General features: G+C 39.5%; 1 protein-coding gene across 4 annotated transcripts in view; it reads right to left on the bottom strand.

The window, feature by feature from the left end:
• Positions 1–24,701, bottom strand: part of B3GALT1 (beta-1,3-galactosyltransferase 1) — a 600,428-nt gene that overhangs the window by 144,190 nt on the left and 431,537 nt on the right. For 2 of the 4 annotated variants that reach the window (XM_004267260.4, XM_033423486.2), the window contains exon 3: positions 3,745–3,859. The exons of the other annotated variants lie outside the window; for them this stretch is intronic. The gene's annotated coding sequence lies outside the window, so the exon portion shown is untranslated. The remainder of the gene's footprint in view (positions 1–3,744; positions 3,860–24,701) is intronic. 4 annotated transcript variants of the gene reach the window in all.

Genomic DNA, 24,701 nt, shown 5'->3' with positions numbered 1-24,701 from the left:
GAGCAAAAACCAAAATTAAATAGAGCCAAAAAAAAAAAAGCGTATGTGGCTTTTGGGGTCCTGTGATTTGCCTCAAAATTTTAGTATCAACCCTAAGACTGGGAAACGTCAAGATGAAGATTCTGTGTTATGAGAAGGGCTATGTCACTGGGAAGCAATGCAGAACTGTTGGTGGCCAGTGTGGCAAACAAACTTATGACCATGAACGATGGAGAACACATTCTTTCATTTCTTTTTCCCATTTGGAATGGGAATGTCTATGAGGGTTATCCTATGCCTGTCTCACCACTGTAATTTGGAAACAGATAACCTTTTTTCTAGTTTAGCAGGTCCATAAGTGAAGAGGAAATGTGCTCTATGATGGAACATACCCAGCCTCACATCTACTTGACTTAGGTGATTTACACAATGAGATTTAGGACTTTTCAGCCAATGTGATTTAGATGAGATTTTAGGCTTACATCCATGCTGTGCTGGGTTGAGACTTGGGAGGATGTTGGGGTAGGATGTATTTGCATGTAGGATGGATGGGAATCTTTGGGTACCAGAGGATGGACTATGGTGAGCTGAAAAAAGCCACCACTCCCCCCAAATATGTATTTTCTTTCTAATCCTCAGAACCTGTGAATATTACCTTATATGACAAAACAGTGATTATTACCTTATACAGCAAACAATATGATTAAATTAAGGATCTTGAGACTAGGTGTCTAACTTGGGTTATGTGACAGGACCTCTAAAAATTTCACAAGTATGCTTACTCGAGAAGGGCAAAGGGAATTTTGAGATACACACACACACATACAGCGGAGAAGGCATTATGAAGACTGAAATGACGTAGCTACAGTCCAAAGAACACCTGCATCCACCACAAGCTAGAAGAGGCAAGGAACGGTTTCTGCCTAGAACCTCTGGAGAAAGTTCAGTCCCGTCAAAAACCTTGATTTTAGACTTCTGGCCTCCAGAACTGTGAGGTAATACATTTCTGGTGTTTTAAATTATCAAGTTTGTGGTAATTTGTTTCAGCAGCCCCAGGAAACTAATGCAGAAGACAGGGACATATAATAGTACAGTATGGCATTATCAGGACTTATGAAGTAAAAAAAAATAAAAATTAAAAATACACTGTACTATAAATGTTAATTTAAAAGTAGAATGAATGAATGAATGAATAAATAAATAAAAGAAATGCATGTTGGGGGCTTCCCTGGTGGTGCAGTGTTGAGAATCTGCCTGCTAATGCAGGGGACACAGGTTCGAGCCCTGGTCTGGGAAGATCCCACATGCCGCGGAGCAACTGGGCCCATGCGCCACAACTGCTGAGCCTGTGCTCCGCAACAAGAGAGGCCACGATAGTGAGAGGCCCGCACACCGCGATGAAGAGTGGCCCCCGCTTGCCACAACTAGAGAAAGCCCTCACACAGAAACGAAGACCCAACACAGCAAAAATAAATAAATTAAGAAATGCATGTGGAAGACAATATGTCTTGGTTGCTTGGGTAGCTTAAACAACAGAATTTTTTACTCATAGCTCTGGAGACATGAAGTTTGAAATCAGGGTAGAGCATGGTTGGTTTCTGGTGAGAGCTCTCCTTCTGACCTGCAGTTTTCTTACTGTGTCCTCACATGGGAAAGAGGGAAAGAGAGAGCCCAGATTTCTTCCTCTTTTTAAAAAGACACTAATCTCATTAGGAGAGCCCCACCCTCATGACCTCATCTAAACCTAATTACCTCCCAAAGGCCCCACCTCCTAACACCTTCACACTGGGGGTGGGGGATGGCTAGAGCTTCAACACATGAATTTTGGGGAGTGTAAACATTCAGTCTACAATACCATATAACATGGTGTTTCTGAAAACTGACAGTTTAGGTGATATTTAATCACATTTTTCATATTTATATAATGGGATATAAACATTTAATCCTTTGTTGATATGAAAGTAGCTCGTCGTAACCTTGAATTGATCATTAGACCCATTCAGAGTGGGGAATACAGTGCTCTCCAGGAAAGAACACAGGCAACTCTCTTACTTCACAGGGATCAAAGGGTATGTTCTAAAGGAAAGAATTTATTGCCCTTGAGGAGAAAATATTTTTTTTCTTTTATTAATGGTGTCAACTCTGGATTTAGTAGATTTTCAAATATTTCCAGATAACCCAAGAATCACTAATGATAAGGGAATAGGGCTTTGATGGGAAGAGAATAAAGGGATGAAAGTATGAAGAAAAGGGAGGCTGAGGAAGAAGGGTAAAGGGAGAGGGAGTCCCAGCTGGGCAAGTGGTGTGACAATGGCCACTGCTAGGGGACAATGCTGAACCAGTATGCTAAAGGCATGACCAATACTTACAAAGGGGCACTGTTTTAGGGTCCCAGGAACACTTTGGAGCGGGTCTAGAGATCAGGCTACCAGGTCTTTGGGTGGGTACTTGACCACAGGAGTGGAAGCTGTGCCTGGCAGATTCTGAAAGTCCCTGTCCCACCACCATCCAGTGACCTTAGGACATGCCCAGGTACTTTAAAAGTAAAAAGAACCTTTGGGTATTGGGGGGATAGTAAGGACAACATTTGACTGCTGTACCTCGCAGTTAAAATGAAGTCATCAACTTGGGATAGAGCAGGATGGATGTTCTCTTTCACATTTTTTTTTAAAAGTGGATATATAATACTTTAAAAATAAGAAAAACAGTACAAAAAGAAAAGAAAAGCCCTATAAAATGAGGTAAAAGAGGAATATATATATCTACCACAGGCCATTTGTTGAATATTTTAAAAGAAGGATGAGGAAAACTCCTCATCAATGGCATCACATTATTGGTAAAAGGCTAGCTGGCTAGTCAAGTAAGTGCTTAGCCCAGAGTCAGTTCTCTGAGCCCTGGGACTTTAAAATTAGAAGAGGTTGAAGATTAAGAGAAACTAGAAAATGAGCTCTAAAAGTGCCAACAAAAGCTGATGGAGATAATCACTGATAGCTCCCAAAGGACAAAGCTTAAATCCACCACTTGTAAAACTTTGCTTCACGCTGGCTTTGGGGCTTTGTGTTGTTAATGATATCTCTTAAGCTCAAAAAAAGTATAGATGCCTGTGCTGGGCAATGAGCTTCTGGCCTAGAGCAAATCACTGTGATTTAATTGCCTGTTACCTGGTATAGAGAAAGGGGTTAGATGTTTATGATGACATAGCTTTATACTTGCACTGAATCAGCTGATTTGTGAAGAACATACACCTTCTCTACCCTCAGTCAAGGGTGAATGAACATGGGACATAGAAATGATAGAGTGCCTATATCAAAGAGATATTAAAGATCAAATTCTGAATGTTGCTTACATGTAGATAGCAATGAATTTAAAGATGCCTGAAATTCTTTTAGACTGCATTCTGCAAGGCACTAGGTATAGAGTCAGATAGATCTAAAGATGAAACTGCCTCTGCCACATACTCATTATGCTAAGTTGGACATGTTATTAACTTCTTGGAGTCTTGGTTCTCTTGACTATAAATTGGAGGATAATGATATCTATCCTATGGGGATGTTGTGAATGTTAATTAGACAAAGTAACTAAAGTATTTAACCCAGCGCACTTCCTAAATCCAGTCACTATTGTTCTTTGATGCTACATCACCAAATGTGAGAGTTGTCAAATTGCAAGTCTACAAGGGAAAAATACTATGGGGCAAGGTGGCTTCTCCTGTCATCATTAAATCATGCTTACTGTTTACTCTTAAGGTGAATAAGGCTCACTTACTGTTTACTCTTAAGGTGAGTAAGGCTGCTGCTGTCTCAGGCAGGGCAATGTGCCTGGACTAGTGAAGGCCAAGCCAGGAGCAGAGGCGGGTGTGCAGATTCATGAGAAGATAAGGCTGCAAAGAAAGAGAGAAGCAGGTAGGGAGTAGAGCTGGCAATATTAACTTGCACTGTAAGGCTTCTGGGTATGAAAAACATAAGCACCATGTCAAGAAATAATCACAAGACTCGCACAGAAGCTTGATATTCTAGAAATACTTGGAAGTAGGACAGACCTAAGCTCGCAAAGCAGTCTGAAGAATGATGCCCTGAGATGAGCACCATGGATAGCTCCAGGGGAAGCCGTTTCTTCCTCCCTGAAAAGGTGGCAACTCAGGATTGTTCAAACCAATTTTATGGAGAAGCCAACAACTCTCTTCCTTAAAGGACCAAGATCTATTAAGGCATATTTGATCCCTAACACCAGATATCTATTCAATATTTCTAAATATGTCAGTAACAGCATAATATGTGAACAGAACTGTTGAGAATTGGTTCTCTCTTGGAGAGAAGTAGATCTACTGTGACCTTAATTGGTTTGATTTAGGGTTGCTCTTCATTCTTGGAGATCCTGAACAAGTCAAGGTTTTATCAGGAAGTTCCCCACCTCCCTTAACACTAACACAATGTTGACATTTAGGGTTGGTGGTAGGTCAACTGTAGAATGTTTCAACTCTGTGAGATCATGAGTGTGGGAGAGGGCTCCCATTCTGGGGCCATATTTATTCCAGTCCATTAGAAAGTCTAGCTACACTATTGCTAAGGGTTCATAAAGGGGTGGATATAAATTCTGCTCTACTGTCTGTGTACCCATGGGAAAGTCATTTGGTCCTTCTTACTGTCATCTGAAAGATAAAGGAATTGAACTATAACATCTTTTTTTGTTTTGCGGTACACGGGCCTCTCACTGCTGTGGCCTCTCCCGTTGCAGAGCACAGGCTCCGGACGCGCAGGCTCAGCGGCCATGGCTCACGGGCCCAGCCACTCCGCGGCATGTGGGATCTTCCCAGACCCGGGCACGAACCCGTGTCCCCTGCATCGGCAGGCGGACTCTCAACCACTGCGCCACAAGGGAAGCCCTGAATTATAACATCTTAAGGGAGATAGAAGTTCCATTATGATGAAGTAATTTAGTTTAAAATTATTCATTCAGAGACTCCAGAGATGCAAAATATATCCCTGAGGAAAAAGACAAGAGCTGCAAAAGTATATATATAGAATCAGAATTCAACCAAGCACGTCCAGGACACAAAAAATTAAAGTATCATTGGCAAGGGGATGAAAGAACCATAATGTGTTTGGCTGCAAAGTACTATGGTGTCTTAGAACTGGGACAAGGTCTTCTCAGATCTTCTACACCAGGAATTGGTAGAAATACCAAGGCTTTACGTTAGAGGTTTGAACTGACTATTGTCCTCCAAGTTTCAAGGCTTCTAGATGACAGAATATTGGGTTTTATAATGTCCAAAGGGCAGTACATCAGAACATAGGAGCAGGCTGTGGGCTCAAATGACCCTGCTGGGACACACAGGCTTTGAATTATAGGAACCCCTCTGACAAAGCAGTGTCTGGCTGATGGGTTTTTATGATTTCTTGGAGAAAGGATTCTCATTGTGATTTCTGAGTAATGCAACTGGGGCTCCTCTGTTGTCAGGTTCTCCAACAATTGGATGAAATAAGGCCTTGTATTTTCTGGAGCAGAGGTTCTCAAAGTGTGGTCCTTGGATCTCCATGTGTCTCTGACACCATTTTAGGAGGTCAATAAGATCCGTCCTTTTCCAACTACATATTTCTATGCGGCCTGACGTTCTTCTTAAACTTCAACCAAAATAACAGATCACAATAAATTGACTGCAAGAGCAGATATGAGACTCCAGTTGTTTTCTATTGGGCCAGACAGTATTGAGATTTGCTAAAATATTAAACTGTACCATCTCCTCTCTAATTTGTTTTGAAAAATGTAGTTATTTTCTTTTAAAAAGATGCTATTTATTTTTAATATGTAATGACTTTATTGCTCCTTAAAATTAATTAAACAAGAATGTTATATACATCTTTCAATTTTAATATCTAATATGGTAAATGTTGATAAATATAACCTACATAATAAAAAGCCCTTTGGGAGGCTTCAATAGTTTTTAAGAGGGTAAAGAGATAAAAATGTCTGAAGCCCTGTTTCAGAGGCATCGGAATTCAAGTGTTTCTGAATAGGTAATCAGTCTTTTAATAACAGTAAAAGTGAGCAAAGATTCTTGGTTTCTAAGTTTCTATGAGATGTTAAGTTGTCTGCGAGATATGGGTATTCAGATATTTGGTTTGATGGGGGCTGACCCATCAGGCACATGAGGGTCTCCCTTCAGGGTTTGGACTCTCTCCACCATGGACTGGCTTTGAGCTTGGGAGTGAATCCTGAGAGACAGTATTAGTGGGCCTCACACTATTCACCTATATTTCTGCCTCTAGAATAACCCAGTGATGAAAATGTCTTGCAACCAGGCATGATTGGATTAAATGAAGAAAAACTTAGGACAAATGCAAGGAAAATCTCTCTACTGATGCTAGTGAGAAATATTACATTTTAAAATATTATCTTTAGGTAACTGGTTGAAGTTTTATCACTTAAATATATCAAATGTAAAATTCTCTCTCAATATTTCACTCGTGTGTAGTTTACGGGAAACAGTAAACAATATTGTTAAGCTTTATCTTTGGAGCAAAAAGATTTATGACTATGGGCAAATCTCAGTATAAACTGACTAACTGAGATGAAGTCCAAACTAAATATATGAAAATAAATTCAGAATGGAAATACTTTCAAATAAAATGTTAACAGATGAAATTTTAATGCTTTGGAATATACTTCATATTTCCAGCTAATACACAATGGAATTCAAAATATATATATATATATAATATATATATTACTGGACTTAATGAAAGCAAAACTCTTGCTTTGCAATTTTGAACAAGTTATTTGGTTTCCCCGTTATCACATCTACTAAATAAAGAGAATGCACCTATAATCATCAGCTCTACATTCATTCATATGTAGGACAAGGAGGTTTCTTAAGTATATTTTGTTCTCTCAGGTAGTAAAACATGTCACCTGCTGTCTTATGATTTTTTTTGTTTACCCTTTAAACTATTTTTACTACAAGGTTCAAAGGCAAGATTCATCACAATCTTAGATCAATCATCACAAAATAGTGAATGGTGACATCAGTTCAGTGACATTTTATAGAAGATCTCAAGAATATCTTTACAGAAAATAACAGTATTTTAGGCAAAAGTAGAATTTTTACCCTTTAAAGAATTTAGATTTTTTCAATAAAAAATATTTGGACTCACTTGATCATTGAGTATTTTTTTCCCACATTTTGCTGGGCTATCTTGGGGGTGGTGGGAGGGGAGTAGAGATAGAGGTGAGGGAAAGGAATAATTCTTGGGCCAATTCAATTTTTATTTATCTGGTTTACTGAAATTTGTGTCATGTGATTTAGGAATTTCAGTTTTCACTACTTCTGGGTTTCATCCAATTTTAAACAACTCTTTCTTAAATTTTTTTGTTCCCAAAGCAGTGGAATAAAAATCTTATCAAAGACCATGCTAATTCAAAGCCATCAGCTTATAGCTTGTCGACCATGCTACTGCATTTTAAGTAACCAATTATTATTTAAAATTCTGGCTTCAGCAGCATTAAGAAAATGTAGGAGTCATGAACTCTGTATGATTACAAAGAACTTGAATTCTCATTAAAGGACACAGAAAGTTAATTAAAAGCTAATTAAAAGGAATGAAAATTTTCGAATATCTGATATTCTCTACTTATTCAGTACATTTGGAAAGTTGAAAACTGATCAATGTCAAGTAAAAGACACTAAAGTCATCCTCTTGGGGTAATTTAACTCTACTGACTTTGAGAAAAAGGGTCAATTGTTTATATAACATAATCCACTCACATCATATGAAAAGGAGGAAGGAATACTCAGTCTGTAATGTATTGTATAGATTCATTAACTTCAAAGTAGCTGTGCAGGGAATTCTCTAATACAAATGGAATTTATATTTACATTATAGTACATCAGTACTGTAGCCTACATCAAAGCCTATAATTATTATGCAAAGATTCCAAGTAAACAAGTATTAGTACTACAATTAACATTTGAGAAGAGTAATTAGTTAACTCCTTTATCCTTTTTACACAAAACAGATTTCTTTTTTTCAACAAAAGCAACATAGAAAGAATACTACATCCAATGGGAATATTTGTGAAGAAAACAATCAAAATAACAAAAAAGAATTTATCCTTAGTGAAACAATGGGGACACATAAGCCTACCCCAAAAGAGATAAGTTGAAAATAATGCAAATAATATGACAAATGCTACCCCTGCCTGCTCTCAACCTCTATTTTACTACAGGATTGGATTTCATCTGCCTACAGGACCAGCCCTGCCCAGGTTCAAAGCCACTGCTGCCTGATGGCCACGCTGTATGTGCAGCCCTGGCAGCTATAAGTCTTGAGATGTGTCAGCCACAGGTGGATCCCTGAGAATGTACTGTGATTTCCTCTTCTGTCCTGAGTAGGATCTTTCCTGTCTTGAAACCTTGGCTTGGGCCCCGACACTCTGCAAAGCTTTCCCCAATTTTCTCCTCCCTTCCTCATTTTGAGGTCTGATCTTGTCCTACCAAGTCCCAGCTGCTTCCTGGATTCTAGTTCCTATAGGCTGCCACTCATCCAGAAAACACACACAGTTATACTTCTCTTAAGATGTACCTGCTGTTTTCTGACAAGGGAAAGATTCTAATTTATGCTGTTATTTTCTGCTTCTGCCCTTGTCTGTCCACAAAAGGAATTTCTACAATGGAAAATCATCAAAGGCAGTACAGACAGTGAGAGACACAAACTCTCCTTTTTCTGCAACGCTTCAGTTACCCTTTCCTCTGCTTTAACTGTATGTAAACCTGCTAAATCCTTTCCTGTTCTCCTTAGCTCCTCCAAGCAGGAGCTATGATCAGATACCAAAACTTCCTGGTTGCATGAAATAAATTTTCTGTAACTGTGTATTTGCTCTAGCACATAAACGAGATTGTCTGTAACAGAGTGTGTTGTCAATGATGAATCACACCTGCAGAGCATTTTGTGGCTGAAATGTGAGAGAGAGGAAGAGGGAGAGAAGGGGAAGGAGTGGGAGGGAGAGGAGGGAAGAGAGACAGAGACAGAGAATGCCCAAGAATAATAATAACAGAGTACAAACAGAAAGTTAATCCCACAGCATGCCTCCTGTGATGTCCTCAATACATCCTCCAAGTGAATGGTGCATCCTTCGCTTCTCTCTAGGGTAACTTTTAGAATAATGTACTCTTAGTGCATAAAGGGCAGGAACCTGCCAGTCAGGAAGCCCCATATAATATATTCAGTCAAAAATTAACCAAACCAAAAGTTCAAGAATGGTAATAAGGAGGGTAAATGGTCAGCAGAGGAATTTCCTCTAGGAGGAAATTTAAATAATGTCACTCCAATGCATCATTTCCAAGACCAAAGTCCGGTTTCAACAGCATTGCATATACTTCTTGGGTAAGTGAGCAAGTGAGGGAGGGAGGGAGGGAGGGACTGAATCGGGTGAGAGCCAAGAATTCCCAGGAATTCCAAGTCCTGTCCCTGGAATTCTTCCTTGGTGACTATGCCACTGTGTATAACAGGCTTCTTTTTGTTGAACTCCCCAACTGGGATTCACTTCATGGATGCCTTGCAAGTTGAATGACCCCAGTGTTTTAATGCAAGAGGTGTCTGAGAGCGATTGAGTTTAGTATCATTTATAGTCATCAGAATAGAAATTGAGAATAATTTCCAGGGTCCAGATGTTGGGCATGATGTAGGTGAAACATTCAGACAATTGAATGTTTAACTTCCATCCAGATGTTTTAGCTGGTATTTCCATAATATACCCTCTACCAGCAAAAAACAAATAGTGAGTAAATTAATAAGTAGCCAATATAAAACCACAAAAATAAACAAACAAAAAGTGATTTTACCATAAAAAGCCAATTACTAAATAGCAAATGTTGAGATAAAACAAGCATTATTTTTATCAAAATGGTCTATCCTGCTGTATCTCCAGAGTTGCACTACCAAGAAAACCCATTAAAAAAATCACATTTTAATCATAACCTCAGATGGAGAAGGGAAATAGGTGCTAGAAGTTTAGGCATGGAGTAACATTGTTGGTTTTCGTGCATGTGTTTCAGTAATGCAGTTGTATGGATGGCACAATTCATTGGGCAAAGCAAGAGCAGAAGTACAGCCCACTTTGGTCAAGAACTGTGGCTACTTCTTTCCATTCACTAAGGAAACTTAGTGAAGTCTGGAAACCAAGCCAGACTTCGTACACTTTCTTACCACCTTTATCACTCATTGTTCTGATAAGAATCAGGCCTCTCAAACAGAGCGGATTTGTACATTGTTCCTCTGTAGGTAAGCGTTAAGGACTAGGATTCTGCTATAATACATGGCAATCACAGAAATGAATCCTATTTTCTTTAGATTTGATAAGTTTATGTTAAATTATGTGATATGAAGTTTGGTGCAAAAACATACTTGTAATCATGTAGAGTTTATTATTACTGCTATAGCACAACAAGAACAAATTCACTGAATCTGCCTGTACATCAAACATTATATTATTTGATAAAATAATAACTAAAGTAGCAAAACATGTCATTTAAAAAATATCTCAAAACCATGCAAATAGGGATTATCATACTAAGTGAAGTAAGTCAGAAAGAGAAAGACAAATACCATATGATATCACTTATATGTGGAATCTAAAATATGACACAAATAAACCCATCAATGAAACAGAAACAGACTCATGGACGTAGAGAACAGACTTGTGGTTGCCAAGGGGGAGGGGGTTAGGGGAGGGATGGAGTGGGAGGTTGGGTTAGCAGATGCAGACCACTATATATAGAATAGATAAACAACAAGGTCCTTCTGTATAGCACAGGGAACTATATTCAATATCCTATGATAAACCATAATGGAAAAGAATATAAAAAAAGAATGTGTATATATATATATATATATATATATATATGTATGTATAGCTGAATCACTTTACTGTACAGCAGAAATTAACACAACATTGTAAATCAACTACACTTCAATAAAAAAATGAAGAAAAATCTCAAAACCAACACACACACACACACACACACACACACTGGACAAAAAACACAGAAAATGAGTAAAATCAAGTTAAATGAAAGTCTTGGAGCCTGGGATAATTTCAGACTTCCTCTGAGTAGGGATGCTTTGGTAGCATCAATATAAAATCTATAAAAAATATATACATGTGAAAACATGCTTGAAAGACATATAGCACAGATAATAGGTTTGTTAGGATGGTGAAATTACCTGTTTTCCAATGTACTTTCCAAACACTCTATACTATTTTTATGTCATTTTACAGTAACAGTAATTAATTATAAAATGAATTGGAATTCATTTTTAAATTCCCAGTTCAAATAGCCCCCCTTCCAAGAAAACTTTCATAATACCTTACTTATATCTTATTTTTTGAATTTATATATGTTCTAGCATTACAGTTATCAGTTTGCTTGTAACAAGTTAAATAAGCTGTGCATTAATTTGGTTCCAGATTTTGGGAATGAGCATAAGAATTTGTAAATAGATTCTGGGTGTCATTAATAGTAAGTATTACAACTAAAATTTGGGGATGCATATACTTGTTTTTCTGTTCTGCTCAGAAGGGACAACAATCGCCATGTGTACACCTGCAAAAATCATGGGGCTTCCTTCTCCAATCGCTAACTTTTATCTAATATTTCCATATGGACATCCTTTATTCTAAATGGTCACTAATTTCACCCTTTGATGTGGTATTTTTTCTATTGATAGCAGATAAATTATTCATTTGTTATTTAAACAAATTTAACTTTGAGCCTAGTATTTTCCTAAATCTTTGCTACTAGAGATGGGGTCACTCCCAACAGGACATAATACTTTTTTCTAGAGTTTGAAATGGGGACAACCCCACCCCTCAAAGAAACACATGTGCAAAAGAAACTACAACTACAACTACAAAAGAAACTGGAAGAAGAATAAAAGGGAAAGGGCCTTGATTCAAGTCCAAGTTTTCCCAAGTAACCACAGAGTAATCTAATTTGTTAGAGATGAGTTTTACATAGCTAGTGAGTTTGTATTCGGCCACATTCGGAGTAAAAGTTGTACACAATGACCAAGTGGTTCAACATGTTAAAATCAGTTAATATAATTCATACCAACAGCCTAAAAAGAAAATCACATCAGGTCAACAGATACAGAAAAAAATTTGATAAAATCCAGCTCCCCATTCATGATAAAAACTCTTGGGAAACTAGGAATAGAGGGGAACTTCTTCAACTTGATAAACAATATCCACAAAAAAATCTACAGCTCACATCACATTTAACGGTGAGAAACTTGAAGGTTTCTCACTAAGATCACGTGCAAGACAAGGATGTGCCCTTTCACCTCTCCTTTTCAACACTGTACTGGAAGTTCTAGCTAATGCAATAAGACAAGTAAAGGAAATAAAAGGTATACATACTTGAACAGAAGAAATAAAACTGTCTTTGTTGTCAGATGACATGATCATCTGTACAGAAAAATCTGAAGGAACTGACAAAAAAATCTAGAACTAATAAGTGATTATAGCAAGCTGTAGGCTATGAGGTAATTATATAAAAGTCAATTTCCTTACTATATACCAACAATGAACAAGTGGAATTTGAAATTAAAAACACAATACTATTTACATTAGCAGTACAAAAATGAAATACTTAGGTATAAATTTAACAAAATATATACAAGATCTATACGAGGAAAACTATAATTGATGAACAAAATCAAAGAACTAATGGAGAGATAATACATGTTCATGGATAGGAAGATTAATAGCATCAAAATATCAGTTCTTCCCAACTTGATCTATAGATTCAATGCAATCCCAATCAAAATTCCAGCAAATTATTCTGTGGGTATTGACAAACTGATTCTAAAGTTTATGTGAGAGCCAGAAGACCTAGAATAGCTAACACAATATCTAAGGGAAGAACTAAGTCAGAGGGCTGACATTACCTGATTTCAAGACTTACTATAAAGCTGCAATAATCAAGACAGTGTGGTGTTAGCAAAAGAATAGACAAATAGATACATGGAACAGACGGAGAGCCCAGAAATAGTCCCATATACATAGTCAACTGATCTCTGATAAAGGAGCAAAGGTAAAACAATGGTGCTAAGATAGTTCCGTCAACAAAAGCTGATTGAAGAACTGGACGTCCACATGCAAAGATACAAATCTAGACACAGACCTTATACCCTTCACAAATATTAGCTCAAAATGGATCACAGACCTAAATGTAATATGCAAAATTATAAAACTCTTAGAAGGTAACATAGGAGAAAATCTCAATGACCTTGGGTCTACTGATGACTTTTTAGATACAACACCAGAGGTATGATCCATGAAAGAAACAATTGATAAGCTGGGCTTCATAAAAACTAAAAACTTCTGCTCTGCAAAAGACACTGTCAGGAGACTGAGAAGACAAGCCACAGACTGTGAGAAAATATTTGCAAAAGACATCAGATGAAAAAAAAAAAAAAAAAAAAAAAAGACATCAGATGAAATACACAAAGAAGTATTAAAACTCTATAATAAGAATAAATATCCTGACTTAAAAAAAATGGGCCAAAGACCTTAACAGACACTCACCAGAGAAGAAATACAGATGGAAAATAAGCATATGAAAAGATGCTCCACATCATATGTCATCAGGGGAATGCAAATTAAAACAACAGTCAGATATCACTAACACCTATTAGAATGGCCAAAATCCAGAACACTGACAACATCTAATACTGGTGAAGATGTGGAGCAACAGTAACTCTCATTAACTGCTGATGGAAATGCAAAATGGTACAGCCACTTTGGAAGACAACCTGGCAATTTCCAAACAAACTCTTACCTTATGGTCCAGCAATCACACTTCTTGGTATTTACGGAAAGGAGCTGTGTGCATGCAAAAACCTGCACAAAGATGTTTACAGCACCTTTATTCATAGTTGTCCAAACTGGGGAGCAACCAGAATGTCCTTCAGTTAGGTGAATGGATCAATAAACTACGGTACATCCAGACAATAGAAAGCTATTCAGCACTAAAAAAAAATTAGCTATCAAGCAATGAAAAGACATAAAGGAACATTTAATGCACATTACTAAGACAAAGAAGCCAATCTGAAAAGGCTACATGCTGTAAGATTCCAACTATATGACATTCTGGAAAAGGCAAAACTATGGAGACAATAAAAAGGTCGTTGGTTGGGCTTCTCTGGTGGTGCAGTGGATAAGAATCCGCCTGCCAATGCAGGGGACACGGGTTCGAGCCCTGGTCCGGGAAGATCCCACATGCCGCGGAGCAACTAAGCCCATGCGCCACAACTACTGAGCCTGCACTCTACAGCATGTGAGCCACCACTACTGAAGCCCACATGCCACAACTACTGAGGCCCATGCGCCTAGAGCCCGTGCTCCACAACAAGAGAAGCCACTGTAATGAGAAGCCGCGCACTGCAACGAAGAGCAGCCCCTGCTCAATGCAACTAGAGAAAGCCCGCGCACAGCAATGAAGCCCCCATGCAGCCAAAAATAAATAAATAAAATAAATTTATTAAAAAAAAAAAAAAAGGTCAGTGGTTACCAGAAGTGGGGTTAGTGATAGGGATGAACAGGCAGAGCACAGAGGATTTTTAGCGCAGTGAAACTACTCTGCATGATACTGTCATGGTGGATACCTGGCATTATACACTTGTTTAAACCCAAAGAAGGTACAACGACAAGAGTGAACCATAATGTAAACTATGGATTTTGATTATGATGTATCAATCTAGGTTCATCAATTATAACAAATGTATCACTCTGATGGGGGATGTCTGATGGGGCTATGCATGTATGGGGGTGGGGAATATGTGGGAAATCTCTGTACCCTCCTCTCAATTTTGCTGTTCACCTAAAACTGCTCTTAAAAATAAAGTCAATGTTTTTACAAAAAAGCAGAAAGAAAACTCACAAAACTTAAGACTAAGGAAGTATTATTCAAGCACCAGTCAAGCGGAAGTTTAGGCTTCTAAGAGAAAGTGCTTCCAACGCTGTTGGCTGGCTGTAGTCTATGATAGGGCTGGTTATTGTGAAATTCTGAGTGTGAGGTGCTATTTGTAGGCAGGTGGGCTCACTGTATTCCACATTATTTTTATTCTCATTTCTTCATCTCATTTCTTAATCACGTGTTAGTTTGTACTTTGGAAACCATCTGGTAGATATTATTTTATTCTGCAGCATATTTGGAGGCTTAAAATACAGATAATAGATCAAATCAAGGAGGTGAATCCAGGTTTGGGATTCTAACTTCCTTGATCTCTTTCTGTTTTCCCACTGACCGATGATTAAAAGTTTGGATTAAAAGATGGAAATTGACACAATTAAAAGCCATAAATATTTAGAAAGGAATGCTTCTGAAAGGCTTAAAAGAAGTAAGAGATGAAAGCCCAAAACATAAAATAAGCACTGGTTAAAAGTTCTGTATGGACGTGCTAATAAGCTTTCCGTTACATTTCCAAGGAAATGTTGAATGTTTTTTAAAATTATTTTTATTAACAAGGTTTAGGCTACTTATCTAGAACTGGTGGTGATGAAATTTCTTACCACTTGGAAACTGTCAGTAGGTTTAGGCTTAGGAAGAAAAACTAAGTAATTTTTTTGGCCCTTAAATCAAAATACCATTTAGTACTCCAAGTCTCTTTCTCACACATTCTTGTCAGTCTGCAAACCCCTTCAGTTACTAAGAGGACTTTCCTGTATCACCTTTTCTACTTATACTGCCATTCATTCATTCACTCATTCATTCTCTCATTACAGACATTCACTGAACATCTGCTATTGTCAGACATTGAAGTAGGTGCTGGGATTACAATGATAATCCAAACAGAAAGAAAACATCAAGATATCAAATGCTACAATGAAAATAAAACAGAGGGATGTGACAGAGTGTGACTAGGGTCTTGTTTGGACTGGATAGTTGGGGAAGGCATCTTTGAGGAGATGACATGTAAGTGGAGATGTGATTGACAAGTATTTAGTTATGGGAGACTTGCGTGGAACAGCATCCCAAAGAGAAGCAACACAGTGCTAGGGCTATAAGGTGGGAATAACCAGGGGATGTTCAAGGAAGAGAACATCTAGCAAGCCTGGCTAGAGTGTAGAACCAAGTGGAAGATGGGTAAGAGATGAGTCTGATGATGGAGACCACATCACATAGGGTGTCGTAGGCAGTGTGAGGCATTTGGATATTATTCTAAAGGCTGTGGGAAACCACAGAGGGCTTCATTCAGCAGGACTACTACACTCTGATCTCCACTTAGAAGACTGTTGGCACTGTGGAGATGAAATGCAAGTAAGGAGAGCAGCTGGAGGGCTATTGCCTTAGTCCAGGTGAGGAAGATGATGGTATCTTTGACTTGGGCTGTTGATGCCTGGGGAAATGGGTATGGAGTGGATGGATTTGCTGCGTGTTTTAAAGACAGATTCAGTGGGGCTTGATCGTTGATTTGATGGCGTGAGGGGTAAAAGGAAGAGAGGAATCAAGGATAATCATGTTATCCAAAGAAGATATACATATGACCAACAAACAAATGAAAAGATGCTAGACATCACTAATTATTAGAGAAATGCAAATCGAAACTACAATGAGGTATCACACTGGTCAGAAAGGCCATCATCAAAAAATCTACAAACGATGAAAGCTGGAGAAGGTGTGGAGAAAAGGGGACCCTCTTGCGCTGTTGTTGGGAATGTAAATTGATACAGCCACTGTGGAGAACAGTATGGAGGTTCCTTAAAAAACTAAAAATAGAACTACCATATGACCCAGCAATCCCACTACTGGGCATATACACAGAGAAAACCATAATTCAAAGAGACACATGCGGGGCTTCCCTGGTGGCGCAGTGGTTGGGAGTCTGCCTGCCGATGCAGGGGACATGGGTTCGTGCCCCGGTCTGGGAAGATCCCACATGTCGCGGAGGGGCTGGGCCCGTGGGCCATGGCCGCTGAGCCTGCGCGTCTGGAGCCTGTGCTCCACAGTGGGAGAGGCCACAGCGCTGAGAGGCCCGCGTACCGCAAAAAAAAAAAAAAAAAAAAAAAAAGAGACACATGCACCCCAATATTCATTGCAGCACTATTTACAACAGCCAGGACATGGAAGCAACTAAATGTCCATCAACAGAGGAATGGATAAAGAAGATGTGGTACATATATACAATGGAATATTACCCAGCCATAAAAAGGAACAATATTGTGTCATTTGTAGAGACGTGGATGGACCTAGAGTCTGTCATACAGAGTGAAGTAAGTCAGAAAGAGAAAAACAAATATCATAGATTAATGCATACACATGGAATCTAGAAAAATGGTATAGATGATCTAATTGGCAAAGCAGAAATAGAGACACAGACGTACAGAACAAACATATAGACACCAAGGGGGGAAAGGGGGTGGTGGGATGAATTGGGAGATGGGGATTGACATATATACACTACTGATACTATGTATAAAATAGATAACTAAAGAGAGAACCTACTGTATAGCACAGGGAACTCTACTCAATGCTCTGTGGTGACCCAAATGGGAAGGAAATCCAAAAAAACAGGGGATATATGTATACGTATAGCTGATTCACTTTGCTGTACGGTAGAAATTAACACAACATTGTAAAGCAACTATACCCCAAGAAAAATTTTTAAAAAGAGATAATCATGTTAAATAAACATTAAAAAGTCAGCAAAAATATTCCCAACTTTCCAAAACTAATGGGAAACAGAGAGCTGCACCTTCTGGAATTCCAATGAAGTGATATCTGGATTGCATTAGGTACATGCATTTCATTTTGCACATTAATGCCCAGGAGGTTGGTCTGTTGTCCCCTGAGAAGAACCTGCAGACAAAGCTTTGAGCAGCACAGCCAATCCTAAGAGGCAGGCAGGACCACCTACTGCAAACTTCCTCAGCAGCTTTGCCACCCTGTGGGTAGCTCTGGAGCACAGCTAGGAGTTTCAGTGTTGAAGAGCCATGGTAGTTCTGTCAGTAAAGTAAGAAGTTTTAAATTAGCTGCTCTCTGTGGCCACTTCCAATTTTAAAATTCTCTGTTTTAAAACCCCACTGGGTCTATTCTAGGGATACTGAATATATAAGTCATACACATAAGTAAGTTACAGTAATAAAGATTCTTCAGGTGTTTTTTATTGTTACATTCCTACACTTAATTCTGGATTTTTAAAAATGTGGTTTTTTTGGTTTAGTATTTACAGTTCTTCCGAAGTGAGAGCAAGTAAAGTCCTTTTTCTTGAACATTAAGTCTACCTTTACACCTGGGACAAAACTATTTTCTTTAGAGGTACATAAACCCTAGTTGGAATGTTTCCCTTTATTCTAATAAGCAAATTTTTTTTTTCTTGCAGGATCACCCCCCTTAGTGGAAAATACGTATTATCTATACTTACTCACATAGACATGTAACATATATTGGCCATTACTGAGCATGTGCTGTGGGTCACACATTGCATTATGATAAATGATCTTCACATATAAATGTATTTAATTCTCAGAACTAGAAGCAGTTGGTATATTTGTCCCACTTCACAAATGAGGTAACTGAACCTTAGAGGGTGACAGAGCTAGGATTTCAGGCCAGTTCAGGCCCCTCCTTGGCCCAGGCTCACTCCCAACCCCCGAGGCAGACTCCCCCAGCAGCGTCCTGATGCGCAGCTATCACTAAGCTTTTTACGCTATTGGAGGCTGCAGTCTTTCTAAATTTTTCAAATTATTCACAACTCTGCCTCACTAAAATTTGCTATCAAAGCTGAGTACCTCTTCCTAAATAGATATTAACACAATTTTAGCATGCCCAACCCCCAGTGACTTCCTGAGCCCTTGGGCACCAGTTACAAGAGCACTTTCCACTCTACCCGTGGCCTTTGTGAAAGGTTGGTTTCTTTCCCTAGTCACCCTTCCTTCCCTCTTTTTCTCACCATATCCAAAATTCAGCAGAAGTCCACAGGGCATAGAGTTCAGAATGTATTATCTGGTTATTAGTTTTTAATTTTCCTTGGAAGGTCTGAAGTGCCCCAGCAGACTCTGGGTTACACCTGTGCTTGTTATCCTTCCTGCCGGTAGCACTACGCTGCTCTGGGCTGAAGCCAGCTCCTGGCAAGAATGCCTCCTTTTGTTTCTCAAACACACATTACCAGATACTTTGCTGTGTTGACGAGCAGCCTCCTTGCTTGGTCTGCTTTGTCTGATTTTTGGTCTCCAGGTCACAGAAGGGTATGAAGGTCAGGAGGAAAAAACCCAGAAAAACGTTTATCCGGAGGTCCCTAGATCCCTGAATTCATAGGATTTACTAAATATCAGTGTTACATAAATATGTCTTTAAGGTTCATATAACTGAATGGAGGAGAAAATACATGTTAAAGCGAAACAAAGAGTTACCTTTGCGCTGCCTTCTATGGGGGTAGACGGAAGTGGTGATATTGTTTACATTACTCTGAATATAGATCCCTCATTCTCTTTCTTTTTCTCCCAGACACCGATGAGGGAAGGAGAAATGTTGAGTGGGGCACATCAATGAACTTTGTGTATATGATGGAAAGCCTGGAACCTAGCTTGGGGTCAGAAGCTGGAAAGAGTTGCCTTGTTGTGCATGAAGCAATAAGATGATTCCATGTTCTTCCGTTTTCCTCCAGAAGAGAGAGCTATGCCTTGTGGGGAGGCTGACCTGAGTTGGCAGAACTGGCATTTGACCAAAACATCTGAAGTATAACTTTAAAGTTCTCTTGTGATATGCACCCTTTCCATCTCCTCACACTTTTAGTAAAGTATTTCTATGTGTTTTCTTTTTTATTATATTTGGTTTGATTTGATTTGCTCTTTTGTGGCAATCCAGGAAAGGAAGGATATTATATCTAAGTGAGATATAGTACAGAGCGGGGATACCATGTGTGGGATGGTGAGAAAATTCATAAACTTAACAAATTTAGGAGATGTGGGAGTATAAAAATAAAGGTGACTACGAACAATGTAAGCCATTCTCTTCTCCACCAGAGTTCTTGGTATGATTGGAAAGAATATGAAGCCTTCACTAAACATGATGTTTGAATCAACTGCACTTAAATCTCAGTGGATGGGGTGCTCAGCTGATATCTAGACGCCATTAACCAATGTAACTACTATTTTAAAACTACGATTCAGATTTCATTGATTCATGTCCATACTTGCTGTGGTAGCAGAGTAATAGCCTCCCGAAGACACCCACATCCTAAACCCTGGAACCTGTGGATATGTTGGGTTAGATGACAGAGGAGATTTCAAGTTGCAGGTGGAATTAAGGTTGCTAATCAGCTGACCTGACTTCAAAATAGGAAAATGATCCTGGATTATCTGGGTGGGCCCAGTGTAATCACAAGGGTCCTTAAGAGTGGGAGAGAAAGGCAGAAGCAAGGGTCAGAGTGATGCTGTGAGAGAAGGACTCCACACTTTTTCTGGTTTCCGAGGTGGAGAAAGGGACATGTGAGCTAAGGGATGCAGGTGGCCTCTAGAAGCTGGAAAAAGCAAGGAAATGGAGTCTCCTCTGGAGCTTCCAGAAAGGAAATCAGCTCTGCCAACATTTGATTTTAGCCTAATGAGACTCAATGTTGAATTTCTAACCTACCAAAAGGTAAGATAACAGATCTGTGTTATTTTAAGCCACACAGTTTGCTATGGCAGCAAAGATAGAGCTGTATCAGTTATCTATTGCCACGTAATAAACCACCTGAAAACGTAGTGATCTAAATAACGATAATCATTTATTTTGCTTGTGAACCTGCAGTTTGGCCAGGACTCAGTAGGGCAGTTTGGCTCAGTTCTACACACCATAAACTTGGTGCTTCTTTTGGGGGGTGGGGAGTCTACTCTCAAGATGGCTCACTCCCATGGCTGAATAAGTATTAGCTGTTAGCTGGGAGCTTGGCTGGGAGCTCAGGTGGGGCTGTGGGCTTGGGAACTCATTCCCTTCCCACATGTGTCTCACCACAGGCTGTCTGGGCTTCCTCACAGCATGATGCAAGATGACTGCAAGATCAAGCAGCCCAAGGAAACAAGGGAGAAGAACAAGGTAGAAGAGCATGATATCTTCATGACTGAGCTTGGGAAGTAACATAACTTTACTTCTGCCATATTCTACTGGCCCGCTCAGGCTCAAGGGGAGGGGACATAGATTCACCTCTTGAGAGGAAGTGGCACATTTCTAGTAGAGCGTGGAGACGGTGAGGCCATCTTTGAAAGATACAATCTGCAAACCTCACACGTGAAATCTCAACGCTTTGTGCACTACCTTCCAAAATTATTTCTGGAAGCCCACAGTGTGTTTTCTCATGTGTGTTTAAAAATAAGCCATGTATTTACCACCTAATATACGCAGTTTTATTTCTTTGCTCTTGTTTCCAACTGCTGTTTCTGAGTACAGCTGTGTCTTCTGGATAATGGAAGGTTTGTTGTTTTTCCCACTGCACTATCACTCTTAGGAACTAAATGCATATGTTAGGCTGTACAAAAGAGGAATGGCAGCTTTTGCTCCCTCTGCTTTTGGTGTTACACTGTTAAGGAATACCCACATAGGACACTATTTCTTTTTTTCTGGACGCGCAGGCTCAGCGGCCATGGCTCATGGGCCCAGCCACTCCGCGGCATGTGGGATCCTCCCGGACAGGGGCACAAACCCGTGTTCCCCGCATCGGCAGGCGGACTCCCAACCACTGCGCCACCAGGAAACCCAGGACACTATTTCTTTAAGAAGCTGCTCAGTCCCTTATGCAAACGGAATCTAGCAAGTTAAGATCTAACTGAACTCCAAAGTAAGTATATTAGGTTCAGACTCACAATAACAGAATTGAGATTGCCTTTGAACATTTTAATTGCTCAAGGTACATAATCCCATGTAGTCTTAGTTGATTGGCTATTACAGTAATTGAGATCTCCTCTGCCTTCTTTGCCACAATATCTTTATTTCTGTCTTTCTTATCTAGAAGAATAGGCTTTGTTGAATGATAAAACAGGTAAAATGACATATGTTAAATTTTCTATCAATTAAAGTAGCTTCCATTTGGAGATCCCATAATTCATAACTGTCCCCTTCTTTTGGGCTTTTTCTTTTTCAAATAAGGGCCTATACAATTTTGCTCCCAATCCCAAATGGCTTGAGCCTCCTGTAGGAGATGACTAATGAAAGGGTCCTCTTGCCTGTAGTCAATACTGTCCAATAGAAACTTTTTTCAATGATGAATGTGCTCCATATCTGAGTTGTCCAATATGGTAGCCACTATCAATGTGTGGCTATTAGGCATTTGGAATGTAGCTAGTGTGACTAATTGAATTTTTTTAAAATTTATTTTTTAATTTATTTCATTTATTTATTTTTGGCTGTGTTGGATCTTTGTTGCTGTGCACGGGCTTTCTCTAGTTCGGTGAACGGGGGCTACTCTTCGTTGTGGTGCGCAGACTTCTCATTGTGGTGGCTTCTCTTGTTATGGAGCACGGGCTCTAGGCACATGGGCTTCAGTAGTTGTGGCCCACGGCCTCAGCAGTTGTTGGCCACGGGCTCAGTAGTTGTGGCTCACGGGCTCCAGAGCACAGGCTCAGTAGCTGTGGCGCATGGGGTTAGCTGCTCTGTGGCATGTGGCATCTTCCTGGACCAGAGATCGAACCTGTGTCCCCTGCATTGACAGGCGGAATCTTAACCACTGCGCCACCAGGGTAGCCCTGAGTAACTGAATTTTTAGGTCAATTTCATTGAATTTAAAAGTAAATAGCCACGTGGGGTAAGTAGCTACCACACTGGAGAGCATGACTCTAAATGATGAAATCTTAGTGTGACTTCTGGGTCCTCAGTTTCTGAAAGCTCCTTCATAGCCAGGGAAGGAGGTCTAAAGCAATCAGAGCTCCATGAGATTGGGAGAATATAAGGCTTTTGTATATGGATATAATTCTAGTGGTACCACTGGATTTCAAGGCATGAGGAGTTCAACTGGACTCTGGCTTCACCTTGAACAGTTTTATTTTGTGAGAAAACAAAGACATAACGATGCCAATTATCTTGTATTCATGGATCTCACGGATGCTTTTACTAGAAAGAGCATCTTGATTCCTGTCCTAAGGCTCCCCAAATCTTGCTTTGATACTGGCAAAGTCTGCCTCAGGCCTGAATCACCTTTCTCCCAATTTTTCAAACATGATAAATAGCAGAGTCCAAAAGAAGAGTTCTTCAGGGTTTAAAGCTGAGACAAGTTTTTATTTTGGGTCAGTTACAACTACCAATAAGTCAGTAATTGCAATAACAATGCTGTGTAACAAATCATCCCCAAAAAACTCAGTGGCTTACAAAATAAACCAGTACAGGTTGGGTAGGTTCAATTGATCTAGGCTGAGTACAGCTGAGTGTGCCTCCAGGCTACAGGATAGGTTCAGGTCTGCTCTATGTATTTTAGACATGTTCTCACAGAGATGGTAGAAGCTCAGGAGAGAAAACCTAGTCTTGCAAGCACATTTCAAGGCTTTGCTCAAATCACATAGGCTAACATCCCATTGGCCAAAGCAAGTCACATAGCCAAGCCAAGAGTCAAAGGGTGGGAGATCCACTCTTCCCATTATGAGGCCCTGGAGAAAGTCTGGATGTACAACACTACTGTGAGAGAGTGAAGAACTAGGACCCGCAATTTAATTTACCATACCTACATCAGACTCAATCTTTCTCTCTCCTCACTCTCTGTTTCTGTCTGTCTGCCTCTCTGTCTGTCTATCTCTCTCTCTCTCTCTCTCTCACTCACACACACACACACACACACACACACACACACACACACACTTTTCTGGTTGTGATAACAACATCAATGCTTTAAAAAAGAAACAAAAAAACCTTTCTATACCTGGAAAGACAATGCTTTGACTCCTCTCTTTTTTACTTCCATCTTTGGGGAACTTTTTAAAAATCACATTCTTTTATAGCAAATACATCAGCAAATTTAGTTATCTGGAAACTAGTTTACTAATTGTGATCTTTAATAACTTTTTGATAGTCTAAATGTGATGTGATAGAAAAATTAGTCTTAATGCATCAATTTTTGTGTGTGTGTGTGTTTTTGTTTTGTTTTGTTTTTCTTGGCCGTGTTGGGTCTTTGTTGCTGCATGCCGGCTTTCTCTAGTTGTGGCGAGCGGGGGTTACTCTTTGTTGCGGTGCATGGGCTTCTCATTGCAGTGGCTTCTCTTGTTGCAGAGCACGGACTCCAGGCACACGGACTTCAGTAGTTGTGGCACATGGGCTTAGTAGTTGTGGCTCGCGGGCTCTAGAGTGCAGGCTCAGTAGTTGCGGCGCGCTGGCTTAGCTGCTCCACGGCATGTGGGATCTTCCCGGACCAGGGCTTGAACCCGTGTCCCCTGCACTGGCAGGCGGATTCTTAACCACTGCACCACCAGGGAAGCCCAATGCATCAATTTTGTTACCTTTTCTCTTTTCTCTAAAGCCTTTGATATTCATTTAGTTAAAAACCAACGACTAATTTAGTACCCAGTCTCTCTGGAGCCATCCCATTTGGAGCTCTATGGCATCTGTCTAAAATAATTCCAGCTTAGTCTAAACCATTCAAAATTTTTAGAAGACAACTCCTTAATATTAATGAAATATTGTTATTTTTAAAAGTAGGTTAGAAAATAAGATAGATGATAGATAGAATGTACTATTTATATAAGTAAATGTTTGTGTTTATACCTGC

The sequence above is a fragment of the Orcinus orca genome, chromosome 7 (genome assembly GCF_937001465.1).
Source record: "Orcinus orca chromosome 7, mOrcOrc1.1, whole genome shotgun sequence".
NCBI classification, from domain to species: Eukaryota; Metazoa; Chordata; class Mammalia; order Artiodactyla; family Delphinidae; genus Orcinus; species Orcinus orca.
This window is presented reverse-complemented; position numbering and strand designations above follow the sequence as displayed.